Here is a 21,888-nt window from a genome sequence, read left to right as displayed (position 1 = left end):
GTGCTTGCGTAGGACGCACGCCGTGACAGCCTAAAAGCTTATCCATTTGATTCGTTCCGCCCTTTAATGAAAAGCTGTCATTTTCTTTTCAAAACAAAACTCCCTTTCTGCCTCTTCAGTGCAGTTCCCTTTAAAAGGAACGCTTCCGTTCCATCTTTTCTCCTCTCCCTCGCAGGGTCATCCGACTGTGCCTCATTTCCTTTCCGTGTCGCCCAAGACGCTAAAACGACTGTCCGCAGCCGCCTCCTCCAAGGGGCCGCCGGTCCGGTCCGCTCTGTTTGTGTTTTCGAAGAAGCGCGAGGCAATTTTGGGGGAGCGAAGTGGATCCCCGCCCCATCGAGGTCTGGAATTACACGCTCTGGCTTCGATGCGTCTCCAATCAGAAACTGAATCCCCGTCGCCGCCGCCGCCTGCGCCTTTCCCACGCCGACGGCACCACTGGGCGGAACGGGCCCCAGATTGAGCCGGAGCCGCTGGCCAGGGGGCCTTCACTAAGACGCGGGATTTGAAACATCCCACACGCCGGTCCACCCTTATCAATCCCGAGGCCCGGCCAAATTACTGCCGCTACTGCGGGCGCTGTTACTTCGACTAGAGCCACCGACACTATATGTACGGGCCTTTGGACGCCGGACACGAAAGACTAATATCCGCAGAAAACTTTTCCGTTCGCCGAACGCCGTCCCTTTGCTCGTGCGCGGGAGTCCGAGGGAGTAAAGGATTCTTCTGTTGGGCAAGAAGATGAAGCGCCAGCTAATGTCAGCTCTGAAAGGGAAACGAACGGCCGCAAGGCTCCCCGTAACACTGTGCTTATGAGCGCGCGCGTGGTGGTAGTGAAAGCAATTTTTTTTTTCTTGCCGAATTTGAATGAAAAGAGGAGCGACTATGCGGCGACGAGACAGGGCTGTTAGTTACCGCGGTAGCACGAAATACTGCCTAATAAAGTCAGGCGGACTATTCAGTGAATTCACGTATCGCATAACCAATGGCACTGCGCAGAGTTGCTTTTGGCTTTGCCAGTACTGCACTTTGCATTTAGTTTTACACCCAGGAGGTGCATTCCGCTTACTTCAATGTGAAACGCAAGAGGCCCTATTTTCTTTAATTGGTTGTGCACGTACATCAAGGCGTTGCTAAGAGCTGAACAGCGAGCTGAGCTATATATATGGTATGCACTATATTAAAGTACTATGTAGAAAACAAATGACCCCCTTTTGCTTGCAATAAAATGCAGAGCTCTCATACGCGGAAGCCAAACTTTTAAAACATTCAGCACTTATCAACGAAATTGCCTAATCACAAAGACGACGTATGCGCTAAGTGAGAAGGCGCAATATAATTGCCATTGAAAACTGCGTTTAATAAGAAACTCGCGAATTAATTACAGTGGGAAGCGAAGGCAAGGTATTCCTACAATAGAACAACCTGAGTTTGCTTCTATCATTCGTCGTGTTCGCACCTTCTTGCTAAGTGACACAACCAAGGCAGTTTGTTTAGGGACATCCGCATATTGCAGCTCCGCAGAAATGCTGCCTTATTCTGACAATTCACTGAGCACCATTAAAAACGCGCTCACAGCAAAGTGGAAACAGGCTCTTTGGTAGATGCCCGCTTCCAAGCACAGTGGAAGATCCGTGTAACATTTCGTGGTAAAAAAAACTGAATGTACCTGCCTCTGAGCCGCCGAGCAGAAATTTGCCGAATAAACAGGCGGCTCCAAGTGGTGCTCTCGAGAACGCGCGTCAGTACATTCTAAACTCCCCGGCACACGTGGAGTTACGAGAAGTGTACCCGAGAGAAACGGGTGATCTCTCTAGGCGAAAATGACTCGCAAGATTACGCGAACCTTCCGAACCACCAACACGAAGAAGACAGTCCCGCGTGCTTGCGTGCTCACCTTAATCGCCTTGGAAGCTCACATGTCTCTCTCGTAGAACCCGCATTATACGAAAGTTCCTCCACACACGCACACACACACACGCTCAGACACGGGCACTGCGCGCAGTTCTTCGAGCAATTGTCAAGGAATCTCATCTGGCCTTCCAGCCTTTTGTTTTAGACTCAGCGAAACGTTCATTCCAGGGAACTGTCCACGCGACACACGTAGAAACGCTTCTACAGCTAGAGCGCCCCGCTGCGGTTTGTTTTATTCAATTAAATCCGGGCCATTTACTATTTCCCCTTCCCCCTTTCGCTCCGCTGCCTTCTGGGGAAAGAATATAACATTTGCACTGAGTCAGCGATGCCTACTCCCGTTTCGAAACGAAGTGGAGAACTTCAAAATGCTAAACAAAAGAAAAACAATAAGGAAGGCCCTAGCTTATTCGCTTATACGGCGCGTAGACAAAACCCCTTCACGTTCTAAAATGACCTATTAAGAGAGAAGGCCCTCGAGAAAATGAAGTGGATACGGCAACCTGCCGAAATCACTGCGGCGCTGAGAGGTAGAAAATAACAAAAAACAAATGAGTAATAAAAGCTGGGTCTAAAATAGCGAAACAGGCTGATACCATCGTCTCCACTGGGAAAGAAATAACTAGAGCGGGCGGAGGACGGGACGGAAAACAGAATTGAGAGGTATAGAGTAAAACTTGCAAACAAACACTGAGAAAGAACCCCCCCCCCCCCCCCCCTTTCTCTTAAAAGGAAAGAGCTAGTCCCGGTCTCCAAGATTCCCTGAAAATTGCCTCCCAAAAATGTGAAACTCTATATTCGTTTTTTTCCCCGCGGCCCAGGGTTCGTTCCTTTCTTCCCCTTTGCGTTGTTTCTCAAGCCGAAGGAGGCGGCAACGAGAGAATAGGGGAGCGGGAGGGAAAAAAGGGAGGGAGGGATTTCAATTCTATTCGCCATTAAGGCTAAGTGCGAGACTTGAAAAAGTTTCTCTCGGGCCCCCGGCGTTTGCGAAACGAAATCTCGACATAGGCAGAAAAAGGAGCTGCGTGCGGAAAGGTATATAGTGGAACTGCCGAAAGGGACGGCGCGGACCGACGCGGCAGAATGAAGGCAAGAAGACGACCAGGCGGCTTCAAGTTGGGCGCGCAAGGCTGTTTTCGCCGCACAGGAGCCGTACGCGGGGAGAGGGTGTGGGAGGGGAAAGGAGGAGGAGGAGGGTGGTGCTCCTCTGTCTTGGAGAGACGAAAACTATTTCGAGATGAGATGACTGCGACCCGCGCGCCCGTGAGGCCCCGACGAAATGATGGCTCCTGGATCCACCTACACGACGGAACGGAGATCCGTGTTCTCAGTGCATGGCCTAACCTGTAGCACGTAGCCAGGCGCGGTATTTGTTCTCCTTTCCGCGTGCCTTGGCAGGCATGCTTGGCAGGCGTAGCGAGGATTCGCCCGTGAGCTCCGGAAATGGAATGAAGGGCGACGCTGTTGAACCGTATAACGAAGTTGAGAGTTTCTATAGCCAATGGACCGAGCGTGAGGCCCTCGTGCGGTAGAAACGAAAAGTAGAAAGGAAAGGGGAAGGTGCATTCTCTTTTATACCGCCGGCGATCCTAAGCAGAGAGCAAAGCCACTGTTCCGTCATAATCTTTCAATATTTCTAAAGGAATATCAAGTCTGCACAATTTCCTTCAATGGCCCCACTTAATCTCTCTTCAATGTTCCTGAACTACATAGGGCTTCATGACCATTGTCCTATGGTGAAACATGAATACAAGTTGCATAACAAGCTCGTAAATAAAATGCGGATGTGCGCACAGGAGACAGTTATTACCAAAACAAGCTGAAAGCCAGATTTACATCGGCCAAAGTAAAGAGAACTGCGTGAAGCGTGCACAGGTGCTTTCATAGACTTTGCGAAACAAAGTGTGAAAGTTCCGTATTTCCAGCCCCACGACAGTCAAGACTTGTATCATCCATGAAAAGTTATCTGTGGATGAGGAGCTCGAACACAACGCAGCGAGAACCGCACAACACGGTTTTCTCCGCTGTCTTTTTCGTCCCATTGTCCACAATTGCTTCACCGTAACCGAAGAAGTACAAAGGCTCCTTAGGTTACGGCACCACGCACGTGCGTCAAAAAATAGGGACAAAAAAAAAACACAACTTCGATATAAACAACCGTGGGGACGGGCTGCCGAGGGGCAGAGTGCCAAGAACCAGCAGCGCCCCATGGCTCGGCGGTCCCTTTGGGCACCCAAACAAGCAGGCAGACACGGGGTGTCCGACGGAGCCCATATGCCTGCGAGGCATCACCAGGACAGTGACAACAAAGGGACCCCTTTTTTTGAGTCAGGTAACGCCACACCCTAATTGCTCCTCTTCCCACGCAAAAAAACGCACCTCCTACTTCTTGAAGAGAAAAAAAAAACTTTCCCCGAGGCGGCAGGTTTGAAAAGCACCTCACCACGCGTGACTTTTTCTTTTTTTTTTTTGCCAGGTCTTACTACCTCCCGCACATTGTGTGCAACCAGCAGCGAGCAGTTGGGTGACCGCGAAGGGGTACACCTGAAGGCGCCCACATGTCGCGAGTGGGGCGCTTCGTTGACGCGGGAATTTTTTATTTTCAATTCCTTTACTTTCTTTATTTTGCTCGCCCAAATTTCTCTATCCCCTTCGTCGGATATGCTACAGGCCTAGCTAGGGTTACCGAGAGAAAAAAAAAAGGGACGAGGGGGGGATGAAGAAAGTGTGGTGGAGGGAAGAAAGGGCTGAGCCAAACAATTAGTCAATTCGTCGAGCTGTCCCCTTTGCTTTCGACGTCGTCGCGCCGACGAAGTTCGAGCGCATTGTTGTGGCTTCCGTCAAGGACGCCAGGGGCGGCTCCAGTGGCCCGTCTTCCACCCTCCCCCCGTTTTTTTCCTTCCTTTTTTTAGAAAAAGAAAAAAAGCACAGTATCTTCATCGGAAGTGCTAAAGAAAACCAAGATAATGCCTTCTTCTGCAATCGCACTCTTATGCCGAACTCGAAAGAACACTACTTTGCGCAGAGGGGCTTCGGTCCTCTGCTCCTTTCTTAGTTTTTTTTTCTAGTTTATTTAACTTTCTTTACCGAGTGGGAGAACTCTCGACTCTTGTCCCGTTTCCTCCAAGCTTCTTTCGTTTGTCATGCGTCTTTCTTGCCAGCAGGGTACGAACTGAGAGATGCAAGATAAGCTCGAGCATGCTCTAAGCAAGAAGGATCGCGGAGCGATGTCTAGTTAAAAAAGAAAGAAACGACAAGAATGCGAGGGACAGCCGAACACTATGCCTACCTCCTACGGTTCGCAGGCGACAGTATGCGCCATACTGGCAAACAGCCAGCGAGTGGTGAGGGTGTGTGTGGACGAAAATGCTCGAGCTGTAGCAGGAGGTGAGAAAAATTTCACGAACTAGCGCGCAGTGGTACCCCGGAGAGCTGAACTGCACCCACCGGTGATCGGCGCTAAATCGGCAGGTTAAAATCACGACAAACCGAGCATGAGAAGCTCTAAAGAAAGACGCGTTCTCTGCGATTCGGTTCCCTACATAAAAGAGGACGCAAGGAGCGCAAGCGGTTTCGGAAGCCGAAAGCCTGCCCAACGCCGCAAGCCCTGTTATAGCGGGGTCTCGGAATCGGACAACACAGCGAAGCGCAGAGAGCGCCAGAGTCCGGCCGATTTGTATGCATTAGGACCCTCCTAACAATGACGGAAGGAAGTGTCAGTGCCCTACCGTATGCCGGCGCCTTTCTCGCCTCTTCTCTTATTTACACCCGCAGACAGGGACGGCGGTCCATGAATATGGACGGCCTGTCCACGGACACTGCATCCGTGCCCTCTTTCTTGGTCGTTGCTTCTAAAGTCCCTGTCCGCCCGCGGAACTCCGCTGAAGGGCTTTACTTTTGTTGTCATTCTTCGGACAGCCTTCTGTTGGAAGGGAAGTCTGTTGTTCCCCAGATTATACGGAACCGAGAAGCTTGCCACCTAACAAAGCGAAGGTGCTCGAAAATGCGATAAAAGACGATTTACGACGGCAATATATTAGGGCCAGAACGCGTAGGCCAGACGACGACGAAAGCCTCTCTCGAGAACTCCCACGAGGCGTGACGAAAAATAAGCGAACGAAGCGGTATGGGTAACCTAACGCCTATAATAGCCCTCAAAGTCACGACTATCTCCTCTCGAAAGAGAGGAAAGCGCTGCTTGAAAGGTTACTCGCCGCCACCTTCCGACTCGAGAGGACCGGAGGGGCTTCCAAAGCCAATCAGAAAGAAAGTTTAGCGCTGCCGGGTAGCACCTCGATTTGGGAGCGCCCCGAAAAGTCATCACTCCTCCTCATGATGTGGACGAATCTGTACACAACAAGCCGCTCTGCGATTTTGGGGCAGAAAACCTGCGGCCCATAGAATTAAAAAAAAAAGAACAGAAAGCTGGCGAAATCATCATTCATCGATCCACGCCCCTCAACAGAAGCAGCAGCAGGAAGGCCAGGCGGCGCGGTCGGCGTATGGCGCGGCACGTAGTGGCATGAGACCGAAACTTGCGAACAAACCGCCAAGAGAGGAAGAGGAGTGTCTACAGGGACCCTATCTGACGATAGGTGGCAGCACCAAAGGTCAGGCTTCTCACCTACACCACGCACCCTCGAAGCCCACATGGCGAGCGGCGGGCGCGCGCCTCAGCGAAGCGTCCATTACGCAATTAGCGCGAAATCGCGGGCATAAACGCCGACCACGAACACCAAGAAAGGGCACGCCCCTCGGAACAACGATTAAAGCCCGCCGTGTGTGGCTACCGGCGCCTATACATATATAGATATATATAGCTCCCGGTCTGACCACGCACACGCCATGAAGCCGGCACGCACGGTCGACGCAGTGTGCGGGGCAACATAGAAAGCCAAATTTAAGGCCTGCCGGCCACAGCCTACACGGCTTTTCGAACTCGATAGCCGAGCTCGCCGCGCGCGGCGGGTCACGCGCCAGCCATGGATCTCAACGGCAAGACGAACGGCGCCAGCGGAAAAGCAGAGGAGCCATCATTCACGGCAGAGAGGCACGTCCACCGGCGTGCGGTCACTTGCCGATTTATGAACGAGGAACAAACGAAGCGCAGGCGCGGCGGCCCACTGACAAACAGCGCCGCGCAACAACGCCGGTTCAGCAAACCGCACAAAGACGCACGAACGAACGGATGGACGTATTTCAGCGCTAATTGTCTCGTACGTTCGTTCGCGGTTGACGCTCCTCTTCCCGTATACTGTGTTGTGCAGCGGCGCAGGTTCACAGGACATAGATGCACATCAGCGCGTTTACCGGAATGCAGATTGAGAATAAAGACGAGATAGATCCCCATAAGTCCGCCCCACAGGGACATAAAGGAAACACTTATATGAACAGGGAGGACCGGTCCTGTGCTGCCAAAAACTGGTCGCGATGGATAGGCTGATAACCTCTATTAGCGTACAGCACAGCTGTGAGCGTGAGCATATCAGTAAAGCCAAGGTGGATAATGAGCAATCCCAATGCGCTTGGAAGAAATGTTATATGTGAATGCGTATACAAACACCGAGGTGAGATGGCACATATAGGCTAACGCTACCCCAAGAAGTCGCTGGAAATCCAGGCAGGGTAGTTTAAAAGGTTACAGGACCAACCTATTTTACATTGAACTTACGTACGAGCCCGAGTAGCACAAGTGATCGGCCCAATAATGGGAATGGATGGTTTCACTGAGATCGTGAGGGCCGCCATTTGCCAATACATTTCCAGTATTAGCTGTGCCGCTGGGGAGCCGTCTCTGAGCGCAAAGATGGTTGTGGGCATTCAGGACCTGCTTGCGTCAAGCCACGTTCGCCAAGCCCGGCGCCATGTTCACGCACCCATAGTCGCACTGCACAGCGGCTTCGTTCCACACTCTAAATGAGACCGCAACGTCGCAGCAGGGATGGGATCGAGCCGCGTTCTCTCTCGGGAAGAAGCCCACAACCTCGCACCCTCCCTCACATGTTCGCCACCCTTCTCCCCCTCAGTACAAATGGCCCGGGGCGCGTAAGAGCAATCGCGGCTCTGGCGGCGGCTGCGCGGTATGTGGTTCTGCAGGTGAAATATGAAACACTGCTGGGCGTGCCGTATATAACAGCGACACGAGGGAGGGCGCACATTCGTTTGCGGATATAGAAGAGCGCGTGCAAAGCTTTTCCTGCGCGAAAAAAAAAGAAGAAATAACGAACCAGACCAAATCCCAGGGAACCGTTGCTTCTGGACATGTGAAAGAAACAGAGAGAGAGAGCTGGAGGCGACGGGCGCGCAATTAATTCAGAAGCCCCGTATCTCCCGCGTGCCTTACCGGATTTTCCTTTCGTTGAGCCCGCGCGGTTCCTCTGAGATCAATAACAGTCACGAAGAAACGCGGAAACGTCCGACCGTGGGACGAAGAAGGAAGAAAGATAAACCGCGGCCGGACGTGGGAGTCGTGTTTGTCTGCCCCTTGGACACACGTCCACGAGTTGTAAATGAGGCTCTGGCACACGGAAGGAAAGCAAAGCGTAAAAAGTGGAAACACCAGCCAGAAAATATCGCTCTCATATATGTATGTATAGTGTACGCGAGGTGTAAATGCACAATCACAAGAGCTGACAAGGGTGTAAATTTATTTCCAGCAAGGCAACGGCGAGTATTCTTTCACAGAAGCAAGCGCCCGAGCTCTTCGGTATACGAGTATGCTTTGCCTGTAAATGTACGGACGCTGCTCATCGGCTTTAGGAATAAAGGAAGCCAACGCGTTTGCCTCAATTAGGCATAAAAGCTGGAAGTATATTATTTGCGACCTACGGGGCTCCCAAACTCTACAGATACGGCTATTTTTTGTAAAACGGTCGTCTAATGGATATAACGGACGAGGAAACGGCTACTAACGAACGGCTACAAGGGAATGAATGAGCTGCAAAGTACTATGCACGTCGTTAGTTTGTCATCTGAGAACCTACATAACGAGAACTAAGCCTTCCTATAAACCATAACACACGACGCCTCCCCTAAGGCAAAGAAGGGGCACATTCGCTTTCACAGCCCACGGTTCTCCCACAGGGACTTGGTTCCCACTCGCGCCGCGTCAGGTCTGGGATAATCTCGCGGCCGAGAGAGGACCACGCCCGCGAGGGCAAAGAGCCAGCAGCGGGCGACTTATCCTGCGCAGGCGCGCAGAGCATAACGAACCAGAAAATGATTTCTCTTCACTCCCAATTAACCTCGGGCGTAATTAAAAAGGAAACGCGTGCGCTGGGATCGGGAGAGCCAGTAAGGCCGCGATAGCGGATCGCCTGAGCGCAAGGCGTTTCGTTGTGCCTCCGACGGGGTAAACGGACCCCGCAAAGGAAATGCATTACAGAACTGCGTGTAAGCACGGCGTCCGTCGCGTGGGCTGGCGAAAAGGCTAAGAGAGAAGGGGGAAAAAGAGATTCAGAAGGGAGGGTTCGAATCCCCCGGCTTGCCGTGGCGGCCGCGCGCTAGGCACCTTGGCGCAAATGCGCGCTCAGCGTTGCCGGCTCTCTCAAGCGTTCGTCGGTGTGGGTGTAATGCGCACCTGGGGACCACGTTTTATCACAATTTATATCGTTCCAGCGCCCCCGGCTGCCGGGGGACGCTTTTCTAAACCATAATGAACGGAAAACTTTCCCTTAATAAGGCGGCAATAGATTACCCGAAAGTGATAAAGGAGACAGACCGGCGCCGCAGCGCTGTGCGGATGAAGGTACGATGGAAAGAGGAAAAAAAAGTGCGACTAATTAACGCGATGCATAGCTTGTACTTTTCCTTCTCTCATTCGGTATTCTATTTCAGCCTGAGTCCTTGTAGTGACTTTTGTTATCCTTGCTTTTGTTTCACGCTGATTGCTTCCCTTCCACATATGCCACTCACAAGACACCGCTGTTATAACGAGAAAAAAAAATGTGGAAAGAGTGAGAGAGGTTGGGGGGGGGGGGGGGGCTGTGATACCCTAAGCTATTTTTTTGGCTGCTCAAAAAAGATCTTAGCCACGACCGCAGAAAAAAAACGAAAAAAGAAGGGAGCGCCTGATAACGCAGTATAATGATGATTTCCGCTGTATATTCTATTTAGTCACCGCCTAATTAAAGATCCCGAAGAGCGGGAGAACAAAGCCTGTCAAAGACAGGATGATGAAGTAAATAAATTAAAGAATGCGATCATTCTGAGCAAGTTGTGCCGCCCTTCAACGCACAAAAAGCGCCGGAAATCCTTGGTTTGTGCAGAGACTTTGAAAAGCTTATGCTAGGAAGAAATGGTCGTTAATGGAGGGAAAACGAGAGGGTAGGAAAATGCGAGGGGAACAAGGAGCTGTAGAATGGCTAGCTTTTACCAGCAAGGAGCTCGACAGGTTGTTCTGCCATTTTTTTTTTATCTGAACGCTTCATTTGTTGATAACACTCTAGGCAAAATCCATGGGTGGTTTATTTATAAATTACTATGGTAAGCCTTCTTTAGGCTCGCACAAGCAATGGCTTAATTCGAGTGAAATTGAAATGGAAGCAATAGCAACAACAAAAACAAATAGTGAACAAGTTGGGAGGGGTAGTCGGTAACTGCGTTCTTAGCTTTAATGTCAAACAATCAAGCTTACTAGTAGAATAAACAGAGCATTAAGAGTACAACGGTTTGAGCTGTGCGGGTGAACCCCCAACGTACTGGTTGCGGTCATGGACAGTGACTGCCGCATCCATAGGTAATATGAATGTTAGCGCCTATTTCTTGGAAAAATTAAACGCCTACTCTGTCTGCGCGCAAGACATTTGATTCAAACTAACACTCCTCTTTATCGCAGTTATTTCTGTTTGTATACACATACAGCCTACCCAAGGAGCTCTACATGAATCTGAAACGATACAAGCAATCCCGTGCTAGCATTTGAGTATTTTTCTGCTGTTATCTTATATTGCTCGTGCAGCCGTGGTACAGATATCCGATGATCCTGACTATGTGAAGAGCTCGAAGTTGAGTTTTCCTAGTCGTGTTATGCGATTTAGTCGACGAGAACCCCTAAGCCCCAAGAACATCGGCAGATTGGACGCTGCAAGGAGAGTATGGGTTGCCTTCATAAGTTTTGCCGCAGTCGCTCTAAGCTGACTTGCGAATATAGCAACTCGAACAGAATTTACCGCTACGTTTGCGCTGCATGTTCTCTTTTTTTTTTTTTCGGCTAGATGAGAACGACTGCGCTGCATGTTCTCTTTTTTTTTTTTCAGCTAGATGAGAACGAAGTGACACTACACAGTAAACTTGTCCGGTGTACACAGCTGGAATGAAATAGGGGCAATCCGGCGCAATCGCTATCGCGAGAATGCTCAGCATAGAGAGTGCCACCATTAACTTAGGAGAAGGCGCAAAGCTTAGGGGCGAAGCTTTAAAAGTGGCGAACAATGTGATAGCTTATTTAGTCGTAACGCATGCGACATAATGTAGGTAATACAAATATTATTGACGGTCATTCATAATGGTCGCTTATCAGCCGAAAACATCACCGATCAGGTCGACAGGCTAGAAAAGTAAACAAAAATCGGAAAGAAGAATTTTGAAAGTGAAAACAAGCTCTGAGTCACAAATGTGTTAATGGATTACATCATCTCGCAATACCCACCCACAAAGAAAGCACGACGGTGGAAATACGGGCGAGTTGGTTCTTCAAGGTAGGGCCCTGTCAGCAGCGCTGTTTGTGTCCTATTCACCCTTTCGTGACGTCGTTTTCGCGCTGTGACCACGTTACAAAGAAAAAAGCCTTCCGTGAATAAAATGCAACGAATTCAGTCATCAGGTCAAACATTGCAGTTGCTTACCAATGGAACCAGAGAAATGAACTTCGAAAAAGCCCAATTACCGCTCAGCTAGCCTGTTATCCAAACAAATTCTGCTGAGAAAGAAAAACACAACCGCCACCTCCAGGAGGTTACATAATTGCCCCCTGAAGGAACAGGCAATTTCAAATGGGCTATCCCAGACACTGCAAGCAGCAGATGATGATCTCAGCTATATATAACTTGTACTTCCACGCTTTGCATGGTAGCCGGGCAATTTTAGTGGCCCGCAGCTGCTCCTCCGTTCAGCCCATCGACAGGTATGGCTGTTACGCTCAAGCTTGGCAGTCATCAAAGGAGACCAAAGGTGTTTGCAAATTACACAACATTCGCAGTAGCAACAACCGTTAAAGAAGCCTGGCAACATCTTTAAGCGCTCGTTCATGTGCAGCTGAAGTGATTTACAAACTAGCAGCGCGAAGAAGGGAACTTGGCACACCGGTCTCTAATCGTTAAACGGCATTTCTTTCACCTCAACTGCCCTACAACATTCACTTACACTGCATAGTCTGCTAAATTATGTAGTACGCATTAAGAGTTACTGAAGCGCGCGAAATGACGCTGCTCAACTACATGTTTGTAATCGATGCGGACGACTGAACAAATGGGTCGACGGATTAAGCATCAATTGGAAACCAATCAACGCAACACTAACATTTCATGGGATAAAAATAAGTTGTCAGCGAACGATACTTTCGAACGTAATAAGCGGTGCGGTAAACGGTTTATTATTGCGAAGAACGCAGTCAGAGCGCTGCACGGTTGAAATACGGCACGCTGCCGCCATCTGTGAGGTAAGAAAGAAACTAGCGGGCTTCGACCATGGCCTCCGTGATCTACACACGTCGCAGATACCTGCGGGGCAGCCTCTTTCGGAGACCGTGTTTCTTCTGTCGCGAAGGCTTTCTGAGGACACCGTAGTATACAGCGTTAATTTGGTCTATTGCGGTAGGCGCTACGAATTCACGAAAATTTTAAATGCATAGGAACGAGGTCTTCCTAGCTGGGACATTTTGGGACTTCTTACATGAAATGTCCGGTTAAATTTCGTGACATTAAAAACATTCCAACAAATTCGAGTGCGTGAAACACCAAGAAGGAAAAGAAAAACGGTCTCGCTAGACAAGCGGCTAACGTGTCTTAATACTCTGTTTCAATGACTTCGACGGGTCATGATCATGCTAAAGTGTTATTTTCGACCTTGTCGACGAAGACGCATTGCGAACAAGAGCATTATTGCAGGGATTTTAGGATAACCTATAACAAAACACTCCTGCAGTTTAAAGTTGTGACTGGAGTCCCGGTTGACGGTGTTGTTAGGTTTAAAAGCACTGAACTATTGAGATAACTCTCAATGCAATTGGAGTCTTAGATATTTCCGGTTACAGGGAGAAATAATCTCCTGAGAAGGAAGACGACTTCAAGGTGTGAAATGTAAGAGTTCGAAAATACCTCGAAAAAACTGCAATTCTTCGATTTCTTAACCGGGCGAAATTAAGTTTGCGGGGATATGGTGGCCGCAGCAGTCAAAGGACAGGGTTAATTGAAGAGACATGGGAGAGGCGTTTGCCCTGCAGTGGGCGCAGTCAGATTGATGATGATGATGAAGATGAAAAAAAGCGAGAGCGGAAGTTACATGACCCACCGCTCTCGACTCGAGGGATGCCTGCATGGGTAACTGAGCGGAAGGTAAAATGCCACACATATACAGGGTGTTCACCTCCTCCTTCTCATCATCATCTTCATCAGCCTGACTACGCCCACTGCAGGGCAAAGGCCTCTCACATGTCTCTCCAATTAACCCTGTCCTTTCTTAATCTTCTTAATCTCATCCTCCCATCTAACTTTCTACCGCCGCCTGCTACGTTTGTATTCTCTTGGAATCCACTCGGTGACCCTCAAGGACCACCGGTTATCTTGCCTTCGCATTACATGCCCTGCCCAAGCCCACTTCTTCCTCTTGATTTCGACTCGGATGTAATTAAGCGGCGTTTGTTCCCTCACCCACGCCGCCCGCTTCCGATCTCTTCACGTTACACCTATCATTTTTCTTTCCATAGCTCGCTGCGTTGTCCTTAACTTAACTGAACCCTCTTCGTTAGCTTCCCCATTTCTGCCCCATAGGTGTGCACCGGTAAGATAGAGCTGGTATATGCTTTTCTCTTGAGGGATACAGGCAAACTGCCATTTATGATCTGAGAGAAACTGTCAAAAGCTACGCTCTTTCCCTAGCTCTAGCTAGCTTTTAGCTATTTCCCTCTCATGATCCGGATCAGCTGTCACTACCTGCCCTAAATACACATATTCCCCTACTACTTACAGCACCTCGCTACCAACTGCGAACTGCTGTTCCCTTGCCAGACTGTTGAACATTACTTTGGTTTTCTGCATGTTAATTTCCGGAGCCCTTCACTACGGCGTCCCTCATAGCCTCAGTCGCTTTGGGACGTTAAACCCCATTAAACCAAACCAGTTTGTAGACCCACGTTCTACTCTGCCTGTCTAATTCAATGATCATGCCTTGCAGTTCGTGTTCTGAATGACTTAGCAAGGCAATGTCATCAGCGATTCCCGGATTCACCCAAGACTGCTTGATTTTTAAAGATGGCTTTTTGAGTTAGAAAAGCCCTTTGTTTCGGCCGCGACAGCATTGTAAATTTTCAACTATCATAGTTAGGCTCCTTAATTATTGAGGTGCCTCTAGCCCATCGTAATTAATATCCATATCAGTTTTTAGAATTTCGAAAAGCGGTTGCCGTCGGCGCTGTGACCCAACAAACTTTGGCTATTTCGGCGAGTTATGCGCACTGGAGAGGTTGCTTTGCCTGCAAGCTTCTCGAAAGCGCATGCATTTTGGCACGATGTAGCCAAAATTTGGTGGGCCAGAGCACCCAGGGTAACTAACTGCCTTTTCGAAATTGTGAAAATTGAAATGGATATTACTTACGCTGGGCTACACGCTTCTCAGTATAATTAAGGAGCCCGACAGCAATGGTTAAAAAGTTAACTATTCAATATTCGTTAACCAGCCTACTAGTTAGCACATCTTGGCTGTATTCTGATGCACTACACCGCTCACAATACTATGCCGAAAAAAGCGCTCTCTAACTTAAAAAGCCCATTCTTAAAAATTAAGTAAAATCTTAGGTGAAACGCCCTGTACACAGGATCAGAAAACTTTGTGCACTGTACCGAAAAACTAGTTTCAGGATTTAGTGTTGTTACCCGCCTCTTCCGTTCATTTCATAAGCAACCGCTCCTGGGAATAAGAACTTTAATTGGGTATTGCTCCCTTACTATAAATCTACTTAACCTTGGGAGGTTCCCATAAACTCTGTAACCTTCTCTCAACGCAATTTTAATTTTGTACTAATGGAATCACTAAAACGAAACGGAGCAAATGCGCGGCAGTATTTCCTCTTTGCGAAAGAGTCATCTTCGGCCAGTAAGAGGAAAGAGGGAATTTAAGAATAACTGCTACAACAAAGCTCTCTTAACCTTAATCATGAAGCAGCCGGCACTATACCTTGTCACGGGTGCATCGGTCAGGCGTTGAAGCCGCGACATGAAACCATTCTTTCCCAGCACTTATGCTCCTTCTTCAAGCTGTTCGTGCAGAGGCAAGCGTACCATACTAATGGTCTGGTTGCTGGTTAAGTTGCGCTTTCTCTTCGTAGTTTTTGCTCCAGGGCTCGGATTACACATTGCACAGCCAGCCCTTAATTGCCGAGTACGTGCTGGTAGAGGAATGCTACTAGAGTGCTGCACTAGGTGCTAATATGTGCGTGTGCGTGCGGGCTCACGCGCGTGTGCGTGCGTGTGTGTGTGAGCGTGTGTGTGTGTGTGTGCGTGCGTGCGTGCGTGCGTGTGTGCGTGTGTGTGTGTGTCTGTGTGCGCGCACGTGCGTATGCGTGCGTGCGTGCTTGTGCGCGTGCGTGCGTGCGTGCGTGCGGGTGTGCGCGCTCTGCCTCTGTTTCACCTTAATCCATAAATTGACACTGCACAAAGCTAGAAGGGAATGAAGCTCAGTTTGCACGCTAAACTTGACAAAAAAAAAGAAAACAAACATCTGTCGATTCATTGAAACGCGATCAATGGAACACGAGCGCGCCTGGTATTCAAAGTTGATTTCGCACTGAATTTTCTCGAAATAGTTGCTGCACATGGACTGTATATGCTCCCCGCCTGCGGCAAGTGCACAACGGCAAGTGCAAAGCAAACCTCCAGCACCGTGCACACCCGACCGGCGCGAAGCTTTAACCTTTCGCTCTCTGCGGCAGGCTGGCGAAAAGGGCACCGCGCGACCTATCTTCGCCGCCATCGGACAAAAGCCAGAGCACCGGCGGTGCACACAGGCTGATTGCCGGGGAGGCTTCTCGGCTCCTCTTATTCTATTTATTCCCTCTCCAACTCTCCTGCGTTTCCCCTCGGGAGTAGCATTAGAGCCTGATTCCGAAGGAATTACACTGCTCATTATGCGCTCTGCAGTGCCGTCTTTCTTTCAAGCGCCTTCATCTTTTCTTTTTCTTTCCTTTCCCCCCACTTCTTTCGCTGCACCTTCGCTGACTCGAATGAGAATTAGGCTTCACGCGCCCCAAAGCCAAGCGCGGCAAGAAGAAGCGAAGGGGTGGTGTAGCGAAGCGGGGCGCTGGAAAGCCAGGCTTCATTAGGAGTCACGGTGAAAACTATCGCCTTTCTTTTTCTGCTCTTTTTTTTCTGCTTGCCTCAGCACACAGCGTGCGCTTCAGCCCGGCAACAGCACCCCCCCCCCCCCCTCCCTGTACTCTTTTCTCTTTTTTACCTCGCAGTGCACGGCAATCAATCCCGCCTGCCTGTCTGATAAGCGAGGTTCGAGCCTGGAGCGAAGCGAGCGGCTTCTGCTGTTCAAAACAAAGCTGCTAAATAGCCGGCAGACCCTAAGATGTGTAAGCGCAGCCAAGAAAGAGAAGAGACGAATATAAGTTGTTCCGAACAGAGCGAGAAAAAAGGTGGGAGAGGGGGGAGGGCAACGGTAAGAGTGAACGAAAGTAATAAGAAAATAAAGAAGCGGGCGATAGCCAGGGCAGCGGCGGCATCTAACGCGCCAAAAGCTTCCTTCAAAGGCTATTCCGGCCCGAAAGGCTGCAGAAATAAGAAAGCAAAAAGGAAGAATGAAAAACTCGCGGCTTCCCCACGCGTTATCTTCCGGCGCAGCAAGATGAATGGCGTACATTCTATTACGAGAACTTCGACTATGAGGGCGCGCATACAGACACACACATGGAACCGTTTATCTTTTGCATTTATTCCAGGTTCTCTTAGAACAAGCACAAGGTTCAGCGTTGTTAAAGTCGGGGGACTTCGGGAGCAAGGACAGAAATTCGCGAGACCCTTGGTCCGAGTGAAATTAGATTAGAAGGCAATCAAAGTCAAAGGCAGGCCGCAGCTACTTACGGAAAGAACAGGCATACAAACATATACACGCGCACCGAAGTGAAAGGCGTTGTAAGCAGGCTTCGGCGTGGGACCAAAATGAGCCGCGTTTAGATATGGCCCTTCCAAATAAATGGAAACCGGATTCCCTATCAAGCCTCACTTGCGAGGAAGTTGCAAAAAAAAAAAATGCCACCAAACCCCTCCTTTTCCTCGCTTTCAGAAAACCCTTCTCTGCCTTCTTTCAGCTTGCAGGCAATCGCTGCATAGCTGCCACACTTCAGCGGGTAAGCAACGCCGGACGAGATTCGGAAATTACCGGAGTCCTTCCCCTGCCTTGCCAAGGCTGGGCTTCTCTGCATAAGCCCAGACTCGCCCCCATGCATGGCGGGAAAGCCCGACGCGTTCCGCACTGGCGGCCGTGCGGATACGGCGCGTGCCGAGCCGGTGGTGGCGGTATCTCGATTGCATGCGCAAGAAAGCCTCTCGCGAGATTTCCTCTTTTATTCTTTCTTTTGTCTTTCTCCGGGGTTCAGGACTCTCGTATCTGGATCCCATTACGCGCGCGCTCTTCGCTGCCGCCAGAAGCCAATTAAAAGTAGCGCGAATCCAATTATGCAAATTAGTGATAGGCTCGCGCGAGGAGCAGAACCTTGGAGCAGCGGGTCCCTTATTCGCGATATCCCCTGCTAACGGCTTCAAAGCGTTTAATTCGACGCTGACCCTGGCAAAGAGCATGCACAGTAGCTGCTGCCCCCCCCCCCCCCCCCCCCCCTCCCGGTCTCCTTGCCCTTTAGCCGAACTATACTGCCTACGGCGGGTCCGCTCTGGCGCAGTATCTTGCCCGTGGAAAAGTGCGCAAAAGTACGCCCTGCCCCGCCGCTGGCAGAACTGCAAACAAGCCACGCTCGAGGGGAAGGGGGTGGAAGGCTTAAGTGGCTCGCACGACGTGTACCGTGAATCACGTAGGCTTTCCCGCACACGATACAAATGGCTCGCGAAACGGAAAGCTCTATCAGTAAGGGAACTCATTATTGGTTGTATAGCGCGGCTCCTAACTTGTTCGCCTGACTTGGCACCGCGCGTATACAAGTGAAGTCCCAAACTAAAGCCGAAACCGAACTGGAGTCGGCTCTGGTTCTGTAGTCTAGCGGCATTGGCGCGCGACCGAGTGTAATATAAGCAGGCGTGTGCTGGCCGTATACGTGCGTTTCACCCAAACTAATCGGTTGCGTGAGAACAAGCTAGACTCACTAATTTTCTTTCGAAGTGGCATGCCATTGAAGTTAAATTTCAGTTCCCTGTATACTTTTGCTCATTTGCGTCTAAGTTTAGAGTTTATGGATGAACATTGCGATTAAAACACGACAAGAAAGGGATTAGCCCTACGGGAAAGTTTGAGTAGCTCTCTGAATAAGTAACCTGAGCTAGCTTTTTAACGACAGCGCTGCCGTTTGATGCATTACTACTCAAACTGAGACTTCGTCATGCGATAAATTTGCTCCGTTCAGTACACAGTAAACTTCCAAGTGAAAGCTCATTTGACTTATTGATTGAGCGAATGCCAATATAGCACTGTTGTGACTCGTTTTGCAAATGCAAAACCTGAAACTTTTTAGCACACACTACATTGGAATGATATACCATTCGTGCCTCGTGCCGCATCTTTGTTCAGCAAATAACGCGGCGTGTTGCACACTTTGCGGAGCTTATACTAGAGTCATCGTGCTGTTTTTCAGCCCACGGAACAGCGGCTGAATTATAGCCTGCCTGTGAGCGATTCGAAAATTTTCCTCACGAGTGGACTGATGTCATAACTTTAACGCCCTGATCAGGGAACAGGGAACCAGTACGGAAATTCGCTTCCCCGGTGTGAAGTTTGTGAACATTTCTTGTGATTCAGCCCAAAAACGTTTTGTTGTTTAACCTAGCTTCTTGTACAGCTTCAAAGCTACGCATACCTTTGCTGTCTACTTCACACTGTCGCTTACTCAGCATTGGGAACCCAACCCAACACAACCCAACGTAAGCTAGTCTAACCGAAAGAAAAGCCAGAGACTGAAAATACTGAGCTCACACGTCAGCAGGAACGCAACGAACCGAGAATCGTAAAAACCGTAGCGCAAAGAGACGAGGACACAGAAAGAACGACAACACACGCACCGTGTGTTGTCGACAACATAGCGCCGTGTGTTGTCGTTCTTTCTGTGTCCTCGTCTCTTTGCGCTACGGTTTTTACGTTTCAAATATGAACCAACAAGCCCAAGCATATACCCTTCTGAACCGAGAATGTTGCTCCAGCTTTTACCGGATCGCACTTTTTGCCCCGTCTCACCATTTAGCTAGACATTTCACTCATCGTTCTTTGCCTTATCTGTCTGCTTTTTAGGCGACCGATTTTATTCAAGTTAATGGTAAGCAATTTTTTTTATTAAATCCTAATCTCCAAATGTGCGTCGCACTCGAATGAAGCGGGATCCTTACATGCGGTGGAGGCATACCTGCTCAAGCAACTTCACTTCCCTGGGCATGTGACGACAGTGAACAGTGTTAAGCTAGAAGACGATGTTTGGCGAGGAGGCTGAGACACCCGGTCTGCAAAGGCATCTAACGTAGAGGAGGAATACCTTCAAACACAGCACTGCGCGTTTTAATCCAACAGTAGCATCGTACCCACCATGCCTATGTGTTGAGCGCTTTGTTATCTTATCCTCTGACAAATCATGACTCCTGCTCAGTGGCCAGCTAACTGAGACATGAAAGCAAGCCTGTGGTGCGGCCTGATACCGGCGATCAGAGCCGACAACGCACTCTCTCACCATGACAGGATTTAGCCACCCTGGTTCTATAGCACTTGGCCACAGCCTCCTATATGACTACAGTCGTGCCTCGTTAATATGGACACTTTGGTTCCTGAGCAAAACTATCCGTAAAGCGGGTCGTCCGTAATAACGAATCACGAACGTAAATAAATTTGGACAATGGAGAAAATATTGGAGAAATGGGACATCCCACTGGTAACGAAAGGAGGAGAATGAATAAGAGGAAAGGCAGGGAGATTGTGCTAGAAAAACTGGCCACCCTGCATGCGCGATCCCTCATGACCTCGAGCGTACCTTAATCTTGAACGAACGCTAAAATTATCTTAATGCGTTGAAAGCGGATGTCAAAGACCTGAAAGATTACATATATACCGGTGAGATTACTGTCCTCTGAATAGAAGGTAGCTTCCAAGGTGATCGCTAATATAGAATCGCAGCTACCTTAGACTCCAATCAACGAAAGGACCAGGCTCGTTTTCGTAAGCGGTACTCGACAACAGACCATTATCATGCCGTCATTCAAATGAGAGGAAAATGCGCAGAATATAACGAACCCCTATATATCGCGCTGAAGGGGAAGAAGAACAGCGGCTTCTGGTCGCCCAGGCGGTCGACATGCTCGGCCTATAAATTATGGTCGATTAAAAGTCTTTTACTACTACTACTACTACTATATCGCGTTCACAGATTACGAGAATGCATTTGACTCGGTCGATGTCAGTGCACGTTAAAGAACCCCAGGTGGTCGAAATTTCCGGAGCCCTCCACTACGGCGTCTTTCATAGCCTTAGTTGCTTTGGGACGTTAAACCCCCCACACCAAACCAAACCAAACCAAACCAAACCAAACCAAACCAAACCAAACCGAAACCTAAGTACTCATTCAATCGCCAAAAGTTTTTTGCGCAGAAAGACGACACATAGGCAAGACGACAGTACGAGTTGTTAGCGTGCGCTCGCACTGTCGTCTTGCCTATGTGTCGTCTTTTTGCGCAAAAAAACTTATGGCGAATGTAGAATCTGACCAACAAGCCCGACAACAACTCTTGCTAAGCAGTCATGCAAAGTTTAGGAACCGGGGTAATAATAAAAGTGCAGGGCGTATGTAAAAGTACTGGAAAATACTTATAGCGGCTGTATACAGCCACCGTAGGCCTCCACAGAGGACGTAATAAAATCCTAATCAAGAAGGGTGTCGGGCAGGAAGACACGATCTCTCCGGTGCTATTCACCATGTGCTTACAAGACGTGTTCACACGTCTGGATTGGGAAGGATTGAGGATAAAAGTTAGTGAGAACACTTAAGTAATCTGCGCTTCGCTGACGACAATGTATGCAAATTAACTCAGGGGGACTAATTGAAGAACATGTTCGAGGACCTAGACAGACAAAGCACAACGGTGGTTGGAAAAATTAATATGCAGAAAAGTAAAGTAATGCTCATCCGTATCGCAAGAGAATAACAGTTTACGATAAGCAGCGAATTGTTACAAGTGGTAAGGGAATCAGCAGATCCGGACCACAAGAGTTAAATAATTAAGAGAATAAGAGTGGGGCGGAGTCCTTATGGCAGCTACTCTCAGATCATGAATGGCAGTTTACCAGTATCCCTAAAAAAAGTACCTGTATCACTAAAAAAAAAACAAAGTATATAACAGCTGCACCTATACTGGTACTCACATATGCGGCAGAGATGTGGAGGGTAGTGAATCGAGGACAATGCCGCGAGCTATGGAACGGAAAATGATAGGCGTAACGTTAAGAGACAGAAAGGAGAGTCGGTGAGGGAACAAACGCGGGTTAATGACATCCTTGTCGAAATCAAGAGGAAGAAATGGGCTTGGGTAGGGCATGTGATAAGAAGGCAAGATAACCGGT

General features: G+C 49.2%; 1 protein-coding gene across 4 annotated transcripts in view; it reads right to left on the bottom strand.

The window, feature by feature from the left end:
* Nucleotides 1–21,888, bottom strand: part of LOC149339615 (uncharacterized) — a 210,747-nt gene that overhangs the window by 8,245 nt on the left and 180,614 nt on the right. The window lies entirely within an intron of this gene.

Source organism: Amblyomma mixtum, chromosome 6 (genome assembly GCF_055824585.1).
Source record: "Amblyomma mixtum isolate Tamu chromosome 6, ASM5582458v1, whole genome shotgun sequence".
Classification (NCBI taxonomy): Eukaryota; Metazoa; Arthropoda; class Arachnida; order Ixodida; family Ixodidae; genus Amblyomma; species Amblyomma mixtum.
The sequence above is the reverse complement of the archived record's forward strand: the minus strand, read 5'-3'. Positions and strand labels throughout refer to the sequence as shown.